The 19,052-nt window shown below is 52.6% G+C and overlaps 1 protein-coding gene across 1 annotated transcript in view; it reads left to right on the top strand.

Moving 5' to 3' along the window:
- Window positions 1-19,052, top strand: part of COL22A1 (collagen type XXII alpha 1 chain) — a 241,998-nt gene that overhangs the window by 29,264 nt on the left and 193,682 nt on the right. The window lies entirely within an intron of this gene.

The raw sequence follows: 19,052 nt of genomic DNA, 5'->3' as shown, positions 1-19,052 counted from the left end.
CAAGGTCCAGCCTGTCTGTAGTTCCTCCTCAAGTCTGTTTCTTCGGGGTGATGTCTGCCTTCTTGGGTCTGGGTGGGTGCTGGGTGACTTTCCCTACCAGGCCTGGCAGGGCAGGGCTTTGAGGCTGGAAGGTGGGGCAGTGGACTGTCAGTGGATAGTCTCAGTCTGTCTTGTTTACTACTGCAGGGGACCTGCCAACCCCTTTTGGGGAAGCCCAGTGGTCCAACCCCTGCCAGGGCAGGGATGGATCTAGGGGTTTGGGGAAGTGGTGGGAGGGACCGGCAGTGGGAGCCATTGGGTGTGGCTTAGCAAGAGGGCACAGGCCCGGTTGTGGCCCAGTCAGCACATAGCTAAAGCACTCTAGACACTGGATGGTCCTAGGTTTCTTTCCACAATGTGACTCTTACTCCCCATTGCTTATTTACTCTCCACTTAGTTTTTCAACAGAAATTTATTGGGGTTCAACTTTTTGTGTGACTTTGTGCTGATCTCTGGGGCTATAAGAAAGAGATGAGACATAGCCTGTATCCTCAGCGTCCACAGGGTGTTCTTGTGTGGAAGTCAGGCATCTGAAGAGTATGTGGTACTGGGCAGGGGTCTTCATAGACACTGAGGCAGTCCCACAGGCAGGGGCTTTGTGTGGTGATGGTGGTAGTGGTGTTGAGGAGGGTGGGTGGGCTCTCTGGGGTTGCTGTGCTCAGGTTGTTGGTGAGCTGTGTCAGAGGGAGAAGGAGGTGGTGGTGTGGCATTGGGGGATGCCACAGCACACAGTGTGGCTGAGGTCACATGGGAGTGGGGGTTGCTGGGCTTTGTCAGGCTATCAGAGTTTCAGTAAACAAGTCGTGTGTGCTAGGGTGAGGACATTGTAGGGTTTTTTCCAGGAGTGGGACAGTTTACTTGGCAACAGGGCTGGGAGTGGATTCTAGCCTCCAGCCTCCATCTTCCTGCCTCCGTGGGCTGATCTCCTCCTGTGTGGAACGCACCTGTCACCATCATGTCACCATCCATGGATCAGGGATGATGCCTCAGAGCACAGGCAACAGAAGTCCCCACTCTGACTTGAAGAAGAAAGCGAGCTTATTTTCGCACATGATTGAAAAGGCCAGAAGTCAGGCGGCTCCCACGATGGAAGCACGCCATGCTAGGTTTCTGTTTGGGTGGCAACAGCCCTCTGCAGACTCGTGTGGAGGCCCCAGCAGTAAATGGGTCGACGGGTGAGACGCTGGTGAAGGTTCTGTTTAGAGAAGGGTGAGCTCAAGGAACGGACTGAGTGAATAATGAATGATTTGAGGGAATTGGCTAGGCCTGAGCAGGAGTTCCCGGCAGCAGCGCAGTCTGGGAGGTCTCGGTTGCTCTCCAGACTGCAGCTAAAGGCCACAGGAAGGGAGTCCCCACCCCCTCTCCTGCTTGGTTGGGCCTCCAGGTAGCCTGGCCTCTTCTGAACCAGCTGACAAAAGTGTCTAGGTGCTGCTGTCTCAGTGGCCTCCTGAGGCTGGCAACAGGGCAGAGGAGGCAATGACAGGAGAGGGCAGACTGGGGCTGCCATCGCAAGACACCTGTCAGCGCCCCTGATTAGAGTTCTGTGGACCTGCAAACCCGAGGGGAGGGGACTGTTCCAGGAGGCCTCACATTCAGTCTGATTGGGCTACAGTCACATGATTGGGAAAATCATGTGACTGCTCCTTGGCCAATCACTAGGCTCAGCGTGTAAACAGGCTGCCTGCGCAAGGGGGAGGGGCCTAAGCCTGGAGATCTTTTTACCTTTTGGGAGTGGAAGTAATTACCACCCGGTGCCTTCCAGGAAAGGAGCTTGGCACGCGAGGGGAAGCTAGAGGGGGCTACCTTAAGGGAAGGAGAAGCGGATGCGGCCCCGCTGCGAACAACTGTGTGCACCATGATAACCTCGGGAAAAACCCTTATTTCCCCCCATAGCCAGGATGCTCCAAAAGCCTCCCTAGAAGACTTCAGTTTTTGCTCAGTTGCCTGAGGTGAATCCGTTTTTGTAAATACAGCTGCATGATGAAGAGGGCCTGGTCTATTCTGGTGACAAATTAAAAAAATGCCGGACAGTGGCTTCAGTTAGAAACAAAGCAAAACAAAATAAAAGATCAAACAGTAACTTACTGGAAACATCTGGTAAGATTAGATCAAGGAGGCCACAAAACCCAGATACCCGAAATCACTCCACACATAATAGAAGATGCCTGTGAGTGACTTCACAGCATGAATTGAAGAGGAAGGTTCTGAATAGGGGCCTGTTGATGATCTGGAACGTGGCAGAATAACAATAGGGTTTTCTTTTTTTTTTCTTTTTTTTTTTTAAGTAGTAGTCATTCAGTTTCATAAGACCCACTTTATTCCTTCAACAACCATGTATGGTAGCAACTATTAAATTCATTCTAATTATTTGGTCAGTTTGTAACCCTGCATGGCCTTCATTCATTTCAATCAATTCATTCATTCATTCATCAAACACATAGAGTGGTTCTTTGGTGTTGGGGCACCCAGGGACCCAGGATGCAGGGATAGAGCTGGCATTCTCTTTGATCTCAAAAAGCACCTGTCCACTTGGGACATCAGGAAAGTGGTAGACAGTTACACCATGGGGTGTGTGCACTGGGTGTCACCTACATGTTAGTATCTGCCCCGAAACAAGAATGTAAGTGTCATCAGGATGAAGTCCACTTCTTTCAGTCCATGGTTTCTGTAGCAGATTCTGGCATTTAGGAGGAGTTCCCTAAACATTGTTTAAAGGAAGTCAAGGGCAGTGCCCAGAGAGTGAACTCTGCTTGCTGTTGTGAGGCGTGTTCTTTGGAAGTACTTGTGCAATGGTCTGTCCCAGCTCCTGCCAAGGGACAGTAATAAGAATCTCCCACAAACCAGAAATCATACCCAACAATAACTGAAAGCTTTAACTTGTGAGTACAGACAAATGGTGAGATTTTCGAGGTTGATGTGAGTCTGGAAACGGCAGACTGACTGGGGTAGGCTGAATGTGAAATCTCAGCAGACCTCCTACTGTGGGACAAAAGCAGAGAGGGCCATGGAAGCTGCTCCACGTTGCATGAGAAGAACTCAGGGGCCTGCCATTAGCTGAGCACAGAGAGTCCACAGTCCTTCCTCCCCAGCTGTGAGGTGGGTGCTGACACCATGCATGCAGGAGCCAGAGGCTTCTGACCTGTCCAATGCATGTGGATGCCCAAACTGGGCCCTGCTGCAAGTGTAATGCCCACACTGGGTTTTGTAGATTTAGCATGAAAAAAGAAAGCAATGCAGCTCATGAATTTTTATATTGATTATATATCACATTGATAATTTGGAAAAATAGAGTTAAATACAGGATATTAGTAAGAAAAAACTATCTTGTTTCTTTTTACTACTATTAATGAGACCACTGGAAAATTTAACACTGCATATGTGCCTCATATTTTCATTTGGGTGTTGCCGCCCGAGAGATGAAGATCACAGCTGTGGGTGGTTGGCGGTGTGGATGGATGGCAGTGGAAATGAAGGGGTTGGGTGGCAGTGTAGACAATGGATATAGTCCCAATTTCTTGGCTACCACACTTATTACCAGAGTGATATTGAGAACACTATCTGATATCTGTGACTTGTAGTTTTTGCACTTACAGATAAACATCTCCCTCCCCATATATTAGCGTGCGTGATGTGGTGTGGGCTTAAAGGATGGTGATGGTCCTTGTTGCTGCCTTCTCCCTCCTCCCTCTCCCCTACAGTGGTGATGCTGGTGATGATGTAAGAATGTCTGGTTGCTTGCAAAGCCATGTTTGCTATTTCCATCCACCTTGGCTGCTGAAGGAAGGAAGGGCAGCTCTGGGGACCAGCAAGTTCCCAGGAGCTCCCTTCAGAGGGAAGCTGAGTCCAGAGCCAGTGCACAGGAAGTGAGGCCCTGGTGTCTGGGGTGGGATGCAGTGTCCTCCTGCCCTAAGACAGCAGGGGTTGGAGTCTGTGGGCAGAAGCTGATCTGGAAGCCAGCTGGGAGTGGCCAGGTGGGCAGAGGAGGGGTGGTGGGCTGAACCTCCTTTGGATGTCCCAAGTAGAAGCCTTTCCATTGTCCAAATGCACATGGGCCACCTGTGGACCTCACTCGCCTGTCTTGCTCCTCAGGACTCAGGATGCCTCCATTCAGTGTTCTGTTAGGAGCTATGTTGGAATCCCAACCGCACAGCCTGACATGTAAGGCTCAGCTGCAGAGCATGAGGGGGAGTGAATAATTAATTTTACCCTCACACATGGATGACTGCCTCTGTGCTTATGTACAGGGCAGGTGTGTCTGCACAGTTTGAGTGGGCACTAACTTACCACTGAGGGGACAGTGCCTGAAGAACTCGAGTTACTCCCCCAGGGGGGCCCTGCTGCCCAGGGGCTGAGTGGGGAGTGTGTTTGACCCCAGGTTCTGAGTACTTGCTGGCTGGTTACACTTAAAGAAGCATCTTAAATCCCCATTTCACGGAAGTGTCACCAGGACCCTGAGTAAGTGTTCTGCTCCTTCCTATCTTGTGCATGATGGCACTGAGGTGCAGGGAAGCAAAAAGGCCCCTGAGGATGACAGGGACCAAGAGTGGACTCTCAGCTCTCTCTCCCTCTGGAGTCCTGCTGGACATGTGACCCTGACCCCTTGCAGAGGTCTGACTCACATGTGGTGACCAGTGGCTGCTTGCTGAGTAGCTGAGCGAAACTAAGAATATGTGGAGAAATCATAGTCCCCATTTTATAAGTGAAAAAAGATATCTGCAGATTGTGGGTGGAATGGCAAAGGCCATGATGATCACAGTGGTCAGTGTCATTAGAGATGACCCTGGACAGTCACATGACCTTCACGGGCCTCTCCTAGTAGCCTCTTCTGGGGTTGTCTTGTGTTGCTGTCATGTCCCCTTGGCCTTGGACACTTTTGGAGAAGTGCCGCCATGTGAAGGTACCAACTCTAGCTTCTGTGACCTCAGAGAGGTTCCCAGGGGACCAATCTCAGCCTCAGCTTCCTGCAGCGTGTCGGGTGGAGGCTGCGGACAGGCCCAGAGCATCAGCTATAATTAAGAGCTTTCTCCACCCCCGCCTCTGCTGTGGCCACAAAACAACCCTTATATAGCTTATCGGGTTGCTGGAAGTGGGTCTGTGGAATGCCAGCTGAGAAGGCCTCCACCTACTTCTATATTTGGGGACATGCTATGGTGGTCCTCTGTCCTGTCTCCATGGGCCAAGACACTCCTGGATCCTGCCTTATGCTCCTGTACTCCTGGGCAGGGGTGTTGGTCTGGATCAGGGGAGAGCAGGAGACTCTCTCATGCTTCCATGATGCTTGACTCTCACTGACCCATGAGCATCCTCTCTATCTATCTATCTGTCTATCTATCTGTCTGTCTATCTATCTATCTATCTATCTATCTATCTATCTATCTATCTATCTATCTTTGCTCCTGATGCCACACGGGCAGCTACATTCCTCCTCCAAAGAGAGTTTGAACTGCTGGATGCTAGCTAGTGTGATCAGGGGCAGGAGTGGGAGGTCCATTCAGTCCTTTCATTATTCACCTGAGACTCTCGCTGGAAAGGTGTGGGCATTGAGACCCAGCTCTACATTTGGATTTGTGTGTGGAGGCCTTTTAATTTACTACCCCTGAGTGTCAGTTTCTTGTATCATGGGGTTAGACCTGTTTTCTGCCACAATAGGGGTGACTGGGTGGACAGTGTTCCCCAGGGTTTCTGAGGGCTCCCCTTTGCTTTGTCTTGTGGCTAGCAGCCTGGACACCTAACCTTCCAAAGGAATCTGCTATTGGGTGCCTTTAAAAATTTATTTCAGTAGATAACACAACTTATGTTATTAGAAATAGACTAAATGGACATTCATGGATACCATCTCACAACAGTGAATTTTAAAAGGACTCTTTATATATGTTTTGTGTTATTTTTAATGCATGTTTATTTAGCTCCATTCTCTCCTGGAACTGTTCTGAGGCTGGAGGGTCACAGTGCAGAGCAAGACCTCTGTGGTCCTACTTGAGGGTGACACTTTCCAGAAGGAAAGGAGATCGATGGCAAAACAAATCACCCTGTGGGCAGAGGGGTTTCACGTGGAGACAGTGCTCTGAGGCAGACACAGCAGGCACTCTCGAGTACACACGGTGGAGGCTGGGGGCGTCTCTGACAGGGAGAAAACTAGAGATGTGCTTGGAATGGCACGAAGCCCCGTGTGTGGTCTGGATGTACAGGTCAGGACTGTGGGTAGCACAGGGGACAGAGGGAGCCAGGGCCCTGATGTGGGAGTTCGTGGGCCTGTGGGGAGCAGAGACCAGGGCAGAGGAGGGGAGGGAGGGGAGGGCGGAGGTGTGATTACCCCAGTCCCAGGAGGCAGAGTGGAGGCTTAGCCATGTGGCTTAACCTTCCCAAGTTCACATGGCTAGGAGGGAGGCCCTCGGGCAGCCATGAGTCTTCCTCAGTCAGAGCAAAGTCCACCAAGTGCCCTGCAGTAACCTCTCCCCTTGAAGACACAGCCAAGTGCTGCAGGGCTTTGAGCCTTGCTGTTGGCGTGTCTGGCCTGGGAAATTCTTGGGTCACTGGCTCCCTATGAACATGAGTTTTGTCAAGTTACCAAAGAGGCCACATTCCTGCTGGTAGCATTGTCCCTGGTGACCATGCCTGCCTGACCACACTCCTGCCTCCCTCAGTGTCTGTTGGCCAGGCCAGCTGGGAGGTTCCATGGCAAACACAGGACACACACTTTACACACATATGCAGCATCCTTACCTCGCACACACACCATACACACCTCTCATGCACACACATCACACCCACACATTGGGAACATGTAGGTGACCACAGAGTGACCCACCCGGCTCTTCCCTCTGGGTGGATCCAGAGGCCAGGGAGGAATTGGAGGCAGTGGCAGCTGTGGGTCTGGAGTGCCACGTCAATGACTGTGGCTTGGCACTTGGGACCATACCAACCTTAAGGAGCCAACGGTCCCGGCCCTGCCTCCACCTAGAGGTCACTGTGAGTGCCTCTTGGGGAAACTTGCAATGATTGTGCTCCCTAGAAATAGCCATCCGGTCACTTAATTCGGATTATGTGCTGGAAAAGTTTATTAGAAAATTACTGAAAATGATGAAAGACTAAAAACCACCCTTCACTTATTTTTAATTAGTTTTTAACTTGTGTACTTCAAGGAGGAAAAAGCAGACTCCCAGCTCTGCCCAGCCAGATCCCGACTCCAGCCCCTGCCTGAGCCGGAGCCCTGGCAGTCACCCCCTGGGAACTTCCATGCCCCAGGGTCCCACCATTTGCTTATTAAAACTGCAGTGTGGCTGCTTCTCTTTCTTCACAGCGAAGGCGTCCTGTCTGGCTGTCTGGAATGCACACGGTGCTTCCCGAATGGGCCATGGTTTTGTTTGCCCGGGCTCTGGTCCGGTAGGACAGTGCGAAGGGGGCTGTGTTGCAGTGAGGCTTGCAGGCCTGGGGCTTTGTTCCTGCAGGCTGCCTCCCAGCCAGGGTTGCTTCCTCACAGTGCACGGCCAAGGCACAAGCAGAGGCAGTGGCCCTGCCTGCTCTAACCCAGCATCTGGAGCTGCAGCCTGGATGTGCCTCCCAGCCCCGCTGCTTCCTCTCTGTGGACCTTGGGCCCCTTCTGTAACCTCCTTCTGCCTTAACTCTTCTCCTGCAAAGAGGATGTCATGCGTTCCCTTTCTTGCCGGGGTGTGAGGATCTCCTGAGGCAGTGCTGGGGAAGTGCTTGGTGCCCTGGTGGCTCTCGGCACCTGCTCTTAGGACACACACATGTACACACATACATGAACAAGAAATAGTCATGGGTGTGTGACCAGAAAATGACCAAGCCAGAACTCAGGTCCGTGTTTTTCAGCATTTGCTGTTGTAAAGAAGCCTGTGGAAGCAATGTGTCTGACTGCCCCTTCCCCGAAGTCCTGCTGCCTCCGGCAGCCTCTGAGGTCAGCCGGCTGAGGCACAAACCATCATGTCTCCTCTGCCGCCATCCCCAAAGCAGTGTCCGCCCCTCAGAGCAGCTGCCTGAGGGCACAGGAGGGGCCCTGCGGAGGACTCAGGGAGGCAGGTGGGGTTTTGAGCATCAGGCCCAGACAGTGGACTCGGGTCTAAAGCCTGAGCTAAGTTCGGGCTTGTCTGTTTATTGTGACAAGAGACTCCCTTACAGTTCCATTTCCCTCTAAAACGAGGACAGAGTTAGCACGTTTGCTTTCTAGAGCACGCCTGCGAGGACTTTGCTCCCTCTGCAGCCTGGCTTGTGCTCAGTGCCTGTCTTGGGCCAGCTCTTGCCGTCAGCTCGTGGGCATGTTTGGGCCAGCTGTTGGCATTGTGTTGTCCTAAAAAGCCCTGAACGGATGTCAGAGGGGCCTGCATGGAGGCCCAGCTCTGCCACTTTCCAGCCGGCAGCCTCACCCCCTGAGCCTTGGTCTCCTTGTCTACCAGACAGAGGTGATAGTTTAGCCATCTGATGAGGAACGGCTTGTGATTTTTTAATGTCCTTGATATTATGGTTATCACACAGTATTTTTCTGGCCAGCCTGTCTAAACAAAAATTAAACCTGTGGAAAGTCAAACACCACCCATGAATGTGGCTGGGCCTGGGCTCCTCAACATGGAAAGGGAGTCAAGCCTGCGTGTCCTGAGTTCTTCACAGGGAACTGTCCCACCGGGAAGGAAGGCCTGTTGTGATGTAAAGCAGGCCATGGCAGATGACAGTCCATGGGCCACACCTGGCCAGCCACCACCGCCTGTTTCCCTGGAGTGCTGCCAGGCTGCTTCCAGGGCACATGACCATGACTGCCTGCACCCTGGCTGCAGGTGCAAAGGCTGTGGCAGAGACCACTTGACCTGCACCGCCTGTAGTGTTTGCTCTCTGGTCCTCCACGAAAGCTGGCTGACCCCTGGTGCTAATCCTACCTGATGATGAATAGTCTGAAGTCATGGCCATCAGCTCTCAGACAGGATGTTTCCTGGGGCCTTGGTCTTCTCCTCGAGGCACTGAGTGGAATACGTGTGGTTCTTGTGAGGGGCTCCTCTTCCCTTTGTTTCTGTGTTGTGGTCAACATCACACATAGCCAGCTGTCCCCTCCATGTGCCCTCTGGTTACAGCCCCCCCCCTGCCTTTCCTGCTTCTGGGTTCCTCGTGCATTCTTAAGACATATGCACACCTCCCAGATCTCGCACATACACACCCTCCAGGTCCCAGTGAGACTAGAAGGGGCTTTGAGCTTGGATACGAATCAGTCCTCTTGTCACTGCCCAGCCATGGGGCCTTGTGCCAGCACATGGCTCTGGTCCTGGTGCCATCCTGAGCAAAAAGGAGGCTGAGTCCTCACAGACATGACAACCCCATTACTGAGTCACATCATGTCCCAGTGTCACCGCTCCTGGAGAGCACTGTGAGCCTCACCTCGTGGTTTCAGTGTGGAGTTGACAAAGGGGTAATATGTAGTGGCCACAAGTAAATTGATATTTGCAAAGAGTACACATGCAAACACAAAATCTATATATAAAATACATTTAAATATAAACGTGTGTCTCTATAATTAAATTTGTTGGGAGATCTTGCACTTCTGAGCATTTCTCTTGTCCTGCTATTAACCTTGCCTTAGTTAAACTTAGAGCAAGAGGTGACACAGGGTTACATGACATACAGGGCTTTCCCGGAAATGTGTCAATAAAGTGCAGTGCTCAATACAAGCTCAAGTTACTGGACACAAAAGGAAAATAGCAATCCACGTACAACTTGGAGGACTTTGCTGTAAAATGTGTCTGTTTGGTCTTTGTCCATTTGATCATACTGCCTTTGGTTCCTCAAATTACCCACACATAGGCACATGCACACAACAGATATGCACACACAAGAGCAAGATATGTGTATACTCACACACAGATCCGCAATACAGAACCACTCAAACACACACATGTGTATGTAGACACACTGCAAATATTTCTATGAAGGGCCTTCTGTAGCACTCCTAAGGGACAGTTGTTAGGATAATAATGCCATTCCTTCTGTTCCACATCCTGGAAGAGTCTACTTGGAGTTGCCCAGAAAAAAATAAATTTATTAAAAATCTGCATTTGCATTTTGAGTTTCCTTGTGAAGTGCTCACTCGTATTTTCCAGAGACCTTCTCTCAGTCTGTTTGGCTAGATTGGTGGCAGACATGTAGACAGCTCCTCTGTTTGATTACTCATGATAGGTTCTCATGTACTGCAGTCTGCCAACCAGATGTGAGCAGGCCTGCCCAAAGGGGATGCAAGGTGAGACCAGGTGCTTGCTGGTGCTGCCTGAGGGAGCTGGCAGGCAGGCAGGCTGCTCAGGATCCTCTGCATGGCCAGGCCTGTAGCCCTTCACACCTGGCCAACAGTGTATTCTCTACCATGAGCATTTTCTGTCTTGGATCCCCCCAAGTCTGGGGAGCAGAAGACACTGTCCTGCCTGTGCTCTGTTGGGATGAAAGTGAGATGCTCAGAGGCCACGAGGCTTATAGGTTGGTGTGTGGCTGAGTGCCTTCATGCACAGTTCTGCTCACCTGAACTGCCTGGGCTGGCAGAACCTGGCTGTATCTTCACATGGGGCCCTGACCCACCAGTGGCCTGCAGTGAGAGGACAGACGGAGGACTGCATGCTGCGTGTGCTGTTTATAAGTTACAGACTTGGGATCTGAAAGTGTCCTGGAAAATCCATTGCATCCTAACTTGCATATGTCCATGTGACAGCCTAGGAGGCAGGTTGGAATTCGCATTCCCTGGGTTCCTTAAAGCCACATGCAAAGACATGGTAGCCCAAGGAGACTCACACCTTGGCCCCAGCTAGTTCACGGCCTGGCCTTCTTGTCCTCATCCCTACTGCTTGATATGGAACCAGAAGGGTCTCATGTGCACATGCCAGAACACCCTAGAATGTGAGGTCAAGTTTGGCCCATGTAGCCCACAAGCAGCTGCTCTAGGGGCCACGCGAGTGGAGAACAGAGGGGCAATGAGGCTGGACTGCTGGAAGTGGGCACAGGCTATCTGGGGGCAGGGTGGCTCCAGGACCCAGGTCTCCAGAACATGGTCTAGAAAAGGAGCATGGGTCTGAGAGGGCCTGTCGCTGTTCCTTCTCCTGTTCTCTGGGGCATGGTGAAACTGGAGGGGTCTCTGGGTGTACCTGGATCCAAAGGTGGCATTGTCCCTCCTGTTCTCTCTCTCTCTCTCTCTTTCTCTCTTTATTTCTATTTTTTTTTTTGTGGGGGAGACCAAGTGGAGATAAAAGAATATATTTCTAAAATCCAGGAGGCCTCAGTTGTAAAACTTCCACCACTGCCTACCAGCTCTGTGGGTTTGGGCAGGAAGCTTTACCTGATTCTTTGTCTGGAAAACAGGAAGAAAAAACCTGTCCCATAGATATGTGGTAAAGGTTTGAGGAGAGAGATCTGTAGATCATGTGTCCCTAGTGAATCTGAACCCTGTCCCCACCACCTTTCATGTTCCTGTCTCAGGAGGGGTTGACCAGAGCCCAGGGTAGACAGAAACCTGGTCAGATGGAACTGGACCAGGGAGAGCACCGAGTGCCCCAAAATGCGCTGGGCCCACATTTGCCTTCACTCCTTATTTCTCATGTCCTCTGGGTAGAACTTACCCTTAGGAAGCTCATCAGGACTTAGAAGGACAAACTCTCAGCTGTGATCTGCTCACACCAGGCCCCACACCAGCACTGAGCAGTCCAGCTGAATGTCAGCACCTCCCCATCACTGTCCCCGTCACTGCATGATGCAGGTCCCATGGTATGGGGGCAGGGCGGTTAGAAGTGTCTCAAGGAAATGCTGACTGAGCCAGAGTAACTCACTGTCAGGTGGATAATCATCCCGTGCAATGTGTCACACCCTCACTGAACAGTGGTGGGGTCTAGCCTGAGGTTCACAGGTTTTGTTGATGGGAGGCTACAAATTACCTCATGAGTCTACAAAGACAGATGGAGAGCTTGAGGGAGCCAGTAGACCTAACATGCAGATCTTTGCAAATCTAGACTGGTGGAAGTTTTTATTTCATCTTTTACAAACCCTAACTCCTGAGGTCAAGGCAGTGTCTATTATGGTGAGATACTCAGATGCTTAGGCTGGTGGACCTGGGTTTGAGTTCCTGTGCATGACACTGATCACTTCCTAGTCACTATTTAGCCTCTCTGTGGGTACTTTCAGCATCTGCAGGGTTGGACCACAGCATCAGTTTCCTCATCTGAAACGCAGGAATGATAAAAAATAAACAAAAGAAGGCAAAGATCTTATAGCTTTGCTGCAAGCATTGTTCACAGAGTCAGGAAGTCTTGGCTCACAGGGGTGCTCACAGTGTATTTGCAGGGGACTGTGGGAGTTAACACAAACCCAGGAAGAAAGCTAGCACTTAAGATTATAGCTGCAAATCACAGCAGGAAGGTACAGCACATGCCTCATCCGTGGGGCATAGCCCAGGGAAAGAGGGTAAGAAGGAACCAGAGGTTTCCTCATGAGTCACATGGTTTGGGACCCCTCTGAGGACACAGCCTGGGAGTGGGCAGGACAACTGCTGAATTTATATAGGTGCTGGGTTGGCCTTCGAGAGGCCAGTGCCCTGGATCCTGTGGAGTACGAGGTGATGGAGTGGAGTGTGGACAGAGGCCAGTGTCCAGAGCATCTTGTGGCCTGGGGAGAGTTTGGGTTTCATTCTGAATTGAAGAGCAAGGCAGTAAAGATCGTTCTACTCCTCCTTCAACTTCGCAGTGAAGGATGGGGAGCCATCAGGTGCTGGGCGTCCTTCAGCGTGGAGCTCAATGGATTTTTCACCAACCGAATGTTCCCTTCAGTCCCTTGAAGGCCTGTAAGCCAGGGAGGCACTACCCTGTTCATGCTTTAAGTTCCCTTCACTGCAGGGTGGCACCGGATCACCACGAGGGGACAGGGAAGCAAGTGGAGCAGCCCAGAGTGGGTGAAGGGGCGAGTTAAGTAGGAGATGTGTGCAGGGTCTTCATCCGAGAGCCTGGATCGTGGTGAGCACGAGGTTCCGCAGGAACCACTCAGAGCTGAAGGTGAAGCTCAGGGCCAGTGCCACTTCCTTCTCAAGGTGGGGCCCCCGTGCAGGTGGGGCCCCCGTGCAGGTGGGGCCTAGGTGGCCATGGAGGAGCACAGGGACAGGTAGCCCCACTGTGTGCTTGCCCTCAGGGGTCTGCAGGCTGCTCCCAGGTGCAGCACCCCAGGTGGGTTGCCCTGGAGAGGAGGGGAGGCCCCACCTGGAGCCTGTGCTGCCCACTTGCCCTTCCTCCTGGACTCAGCCCTGCCTCCAGGGACAGCCCCCCAGTTTCTGCTCTCAGCAGCTGGCCGTTATTCCCACTGGCCTCCCCACAGCTGTCTCCTGGGCAACCCGTGCCTATTGCAGGATCCCATCTCCTGGGCCAGGAGAAAATGTCTCTGCCTGGTGACCTGGGAGGCAGCGAAGGGTGGCCCAGCCTTACTGCCTGGTCCCAAGTGGCATTGCAGGGTGATGGTGGAGGGCTGAGCAAGCCACGCCCTCTCCTGGGGCTCTGGGCCTTCTGTCTCTGTGGTCTGCCACCTTCCCTGGGGTTAATTTGGGGGTCAGGGCCTTTAGGTTAGACACAGATATATCTGAGGTCAGGCCATATGCTAATGGAGGGAATGTGGCTGAGACTGGAGAAAAGAAACACCACCTCATCTTGTTTGCCCATCTTCCCTAGAGCCACAGACTCCAGGGGGAGTCAGGAACACCCCAGGAGGGCATTTGGGGTCATGCAGCCGGTCCTGTGTTTTCTGGAGACCAGGAGGTTGGAGGTTTGTCCCCAGATGTGTAGCTGCCTCCCCCGTTTCTCCCCTCCCGCCGTGGCTGTGGATTCTCACCTCCTCTTCAGAGCTAAGTGAAATGTCCTGTCAACTGTCCCCCTGATTCCTGTTGTCCATTTGCAACCTGATGCTGCTTTGATTTTGCGATTCTCTCGCTCAGAATCTGAGCCGTGATGAAGGGGTGATTGGGATTTGGCAGCCCTCGCACCCTGGGCCCAGCTCTCAAGATGCGGGCTTCTTCTGGTCTCTGCCTGGGGAAGCCAGTCCAGGGGGCTGGACTGGCAAACTGGATTGGGTTATGTTTTGCTCAACCCTTGGGGGTTCCAAGGTCCATCTCTGCAGGAGGAAAATGAGGGCCCTGCTGTGCACGATCTGGTTCACTCGGGGATGTACGAGGTACCAGCATGCTTCCCCTCACCCCAGCCCTGCTAGGACCCCACAGGGTGAGTGGTGAGAGTTTGAGCAGACTGAGGCTCTGCGTGGGAAGAGCAGCAGGCTTCCTCTCGGTAAGGAGCAAACAGAACAGGGACAAGGACAGCTCAGCGAACCTGGATGCCAGGTTTGCCTCAAAGACAGCAGGTGAGGCTTGGGGTTTTATGGCACCAGAAGCGGGTTTTCCTGTGCACTAGAGCAGGGGTTCACAGTCATCCCCAGGAGGTGATGCCCCACGGGGCTGACTTTGTGGGGAGGAGGTGGTGGGCACAGCACCCTCATGGAGGAGGCCCTGGGCTGACTTGGCTGTGGTGGGGTTGTGTGGTAAGGCGTTTCCTCTTTATTGACATACAGTTCCTTATCTGCAAAGCCACAGGGCTGGACCTGGGGTCCTTCAGACTTTTTCCTGATCCTGAAATCTGATGTTTGTCAGCATGATTTCAGAGGGAAGTGGCTCCTTCCCTTGTCCCCTCCCAGACTGATCCAGCAGTTACCTTCCCTTCTGCCTGAGGGTCTTGGAGGCCGGGATGGCAGTCTTCTGGAGCACGGAGGACTGGGCATCCCAAGAGGGACCCTGCTGCAAAGAGAAGAGGCCTGTCTGAGAATGTGTGTTTTCCTGCAGTTTCCCCAAAGAACTCCCTCCTCTGTCCTTTCCAGAGGGTAGGAGGAGGATTGTTCAGAGTCCCTGGAACCAGAGGTCAGGGAAGGGGAACTTATCTGACACGGCCACTATCCCTGCTGTCTCCAGATCCTGCCTGACCTTCCCTTGAACCTGCTCCCGCTGCTGCCCATCACTCAGGGTACCAATGACTGGTGAGATGCCAACTCTCAAGTCAATGCTGCACTCTTTTTGGATGACACCAGCACAGGATTGACTTTGGGGACCAATCCCTGTCACTGGACCCCCTGCCCCATGCAAGCTGGGACCTTCCTCTCCCTGGCTCACTCTGCTGGCCTTCCTTCCCAGCCTCTGTGGTCATCAGGCCTCACCTCGCCCCTTTCAGTGTTGGCAGCCTTGGAAGCTGGTTTGCGGACTCTTCTTTTCCCTTCTCTCTGCCTGAACGTTCTTACCCAAACCCTGCTGTGCACCATCAGCTCCCATAGTCTGAGGCCTGGCCGGGAGCTGGGTCTTTAAACCCAGAGGCCAGCTTTATAGCTCAAGATACTTTCTGATCACCTCAGGGACATCTCAAATGAAAAGTGTCCGCTGGACTCAAGCATAGAGGTCCAGCTTCCAGGGACCCTAGGCAGCACATTCTCTTTCCCAGACACTGCATCTAATCAGCCACTGACGCACGCTCAGCTTGCTTTCACAGTCGATCTGAGTCCGTCCTTCACCCTCTTCCACCCATTGCGTGGGCACCGACCACTAGTGTCCCTCCCCTGACTGTCAGGGTGGCCTCACTGTTCTCTTTGCTGCTGCCCCGCCCTTCATCATCAGGCCCCTCTGCAGAGTGGCCCATCTTGCTGTGGCCCTTAGACACCAAATCAGGGCCTTTGACTCCCTTTACCCACCTTATTGTTGATGTTTCCTCAGCCATTTGTCCACGTTCCACTCCAGCCCTTTGCCTGGGCCTCCAGTGGGCCTCTGCTCCTTTCTGCCTTTGCTTCAAAGCTCCCCACCCCTGACTCTCCAGCTGGGTGCCCACTGCCCTCACCCAGCTCTTGCCTGGGCCTTTTCTGCTTGTCGTAATCACACAATACTTGGGGATATCGATGGCTTTTCCAGTCAGTCTCCATCTTCTCTGCTGAATAACACTTACTGAGGACAAAGAGCCTGTTGTTTGGCCTATATCTGTGCCAGACACAGAAAACACAGAAAACTCAGCTTGGCTGAGGAATGAGGGAAGGAATGAGCACTCACTCAGGTGACGGGTACTTGACCAACCCAGGAGCAGGTGCAGTCAGCATGAGGGGGAGGAGCTGGCTTCGGCAGGGTTTGCTGTCTCCTGGGCTCTGAGGGCTGAGAGCTGCTGCCTTGCTGGGCAGCAGGAGTGGAAGGTGTCTGAGGGCCTGTGGCCCTGGTGGGAGCGCTCTGCTGCCCACCAACATCCCTCTGCACCTCCAGCTCCTCCTGCTTCTAGGCACTGTTCTCAGTCTGTGGTGAGGCATGTTGGTGCTAGGCCATGGGACATTCCCCAGGAAGGAAGCAGAGTCTGAGGAACTCCTGGGACATCTGGGTCACTGATGCTGGGCTGTCTTTGGATGGTGACACTAATACAGTGACCTGCTCCATGTAGCAAGGTGCTTTCTACTGGGCCTCCTACCTGCCCTCCCCTTCCTGGGCAGTGGGCTCTTCCTTACCCTGAATTTCAAGCCCTGCTTGGGGTCTTAGGGCGCTCCCTCTCTCTGCCTCTGCCATCTCAGCTGCTGAGCGTGGCCTCCCCAACCCTCCACAAGCCAGGCCCTTCCAGCCCCGGGCTTGGTGCTTGCTGGTACCTTCTGCCTGTTGTGTGCTCACCTAGACTGGCCTGTTTACCTTCTAAGTCTCAGTTCAGGTGTCAGTCATCTCAGAGGTCCTCCCAGATCAGCTAACTGAATGTCCACCCTGGCCACCGTCCATCACCTCATCACAGCAGGGGCCATGTCCTCTGTGCCACAGGGGACACATGGTGTCCAGCTTGCACCTCTGTTGCTATCTGCTCCCTTCCTGAACCTGACTGCAGAGGGAAGGAGCCACCTCATCTGTGCAGTCACATGCTTGCCTTGTCCCGGCCGTCTGCGCCGGACACTTGGAAAACACGTTGGCTGAGGAATGAGTGAGGGAATGAGCGTTCATTCATTAGGTGACCAGTACTCACCCAGGACTTCCCATCCACATCCCCTCCAATCTTCAGGGGCCAACGCTTTTTCTCGATTCTAAGAGGCACAGACAGAGGCATGGAGGAGGTGAGGTCTGTGTGACTCCCTGGCTCCCTCCCATTGGTCTTGGGGTCACCTTCTCCCCTGGCCTGGTCCTGTTCTGCTCCTCCTTACCTAGAGAGCACTTGTGCTTAGGCTGCGACAGAAGATGGCCTGGCAGGACCTCTCCTCCTCACTCTTTGCCCTCCCTGTCTGGTCTCCTAACACACATGGCTGCACCCCAGCTCACCTTCGGGAAGGGCTGGGCTGTGTCAGAGCCTATCCATCTCACCTCCTGTTGCACCTGCTGCTTTTGAGACAGTGATGAAAAATGGGGAGAAGGGGACTGGTGACTAGTATTAGCAGCTGTCAGCACGTCCAGGGGATTTTTCTTTCTAGAACTTTTTTCTTTGCTAAATATTTTATCAGGCTGCCTCTTACATACATGAACAATCCCAAATCACTTGGCACCCTGACCACACTTCCCTACAACTTAAAGAACCTGTTTGATGTGGATCATTTAGCCAGAGGACCTATGGCTTCTGCAGAGGTGGCTGTGCCCAGAACTTTGACCTAGAAGAGAGATGCAAGTCAAGAGTCTCCAGAAGGTTCCAGAATAGGAAGTAGATGTGAAACTGGGAATAAGAACCCAGTGTCTGGCCCCAGGTCGACATTGTTTTCCTCTTTTCACGTGATCTGCACCATGGCCCAAGGATATGGTTAATAGCATCCCCACCTGCTTTCATGACATGCAAGAAGGCTACTTGTTCTGTAAGATATGAACAACAGCGCCTGTCCTGCAGGGCCAAGGAGGGGAATAAATGCAGGCCATATAGCCACTCAATGATGGGCTGGTTAGTCTTTCACTCCCAGGGTGCTTTCCAAGGCTGAGATTGTAGGGACTGCGCTTGAGAGCAGAGGACTGCATCTGATCCTTGTGCATGGTTTCTCCTCTGCTATTTGCTAGCAGTGTGATGTTAGACACATTCATCTTTGAGCTTCTGCTTCCGCATGTGCAAGTGAATGAATCCTATGATGCAGAATGAGGAAGAGCCTTCTACAAGTTAGGACTGAAGGAAGAATGGGCCACGTCAGAAGGTGTCAGGCTGGCCATCTGTCAGTGCAGGCTTTGGAGACCAGACTTGAGTCCCTGTTGGCTGGAGGAACCTGGGCAGGAGCTGTGGAGAGGCTGAGACCCTGGTGCCAGTGGCTTCATGCCGATTAGTCACTTACTGGCTTAGTGACCCTGGGCAAGTTACTAACTTCTTTGTGTCCTTCTTTCTGCATCTATAAATAGTAGCACCTACCCCAGGCTAGGATTAAGTTAAGTGTGTCGATCTGTTTTACACACGTGCAGCAGTGTCTATTGCATAAGGCAAGCCATCTTCATGTGTTTGCTGGTTCTGATTTAACTACTTCCCCCCAGCAGAGCAGTTGAGAGACCCAGCGTCAATCCACATAGCATGCCCAGTGCATACCTGCACATGTGGACACTTAGTCCCAGGAGCCATTGGGATTGTGCCTTATTAGCACTATCCCTGGGACCCTTGTGTCTGGCTCAGTGCCTGCCACTTCTCTGAGGTGGAGGTGTATGATTCCCCTGTGGGCCTCTGAGCAGCAGAGGAACAGGGTCATGTGTGTGCTGGCATCTGATTCATGCTTTCCCTCCTCTGCCTCTCCCCGCTCACTTGGAATGTCATCTGTCTCTCTGGTCAGCTGCACTCAGCAGTGGCTGTGGAGAGGTGATAGATGTGCAGTGATTGCTTCCTGTCTGCTCCCAGTGGGTTGTCAGGCCTCCTTCCCTGGCCTCTGCTGGTCCTCTACCTCTGTTCTGACACCTGTACTCCTAGATTCCAGGTTCAGGTGGGCATTTATTCAAATGCAGTCACTCCTTTCATCTGGTAGTTTCCTAATATCTGTTAAGCATCACTTTGTCCATCTGTGTTAAGGGAACA

This window comes from Sciurus vulgaris (genome assembly GCF_902686455.1).
Source record: "Sciurus vulgaris genome assembly, chromosome: 1".
Taxonomy (NCBI): Eukaryota; Metazoa; Chordata; class Mammalia; order Rodentia; family Sciuridae; genus Sciurus; species Sciurus vulgaris.
The sequence above is the reverse complement of the archived record's forward strand: the minus strand, read 5'-3'. Positions and strand labels throughout refer to the sequence as shown.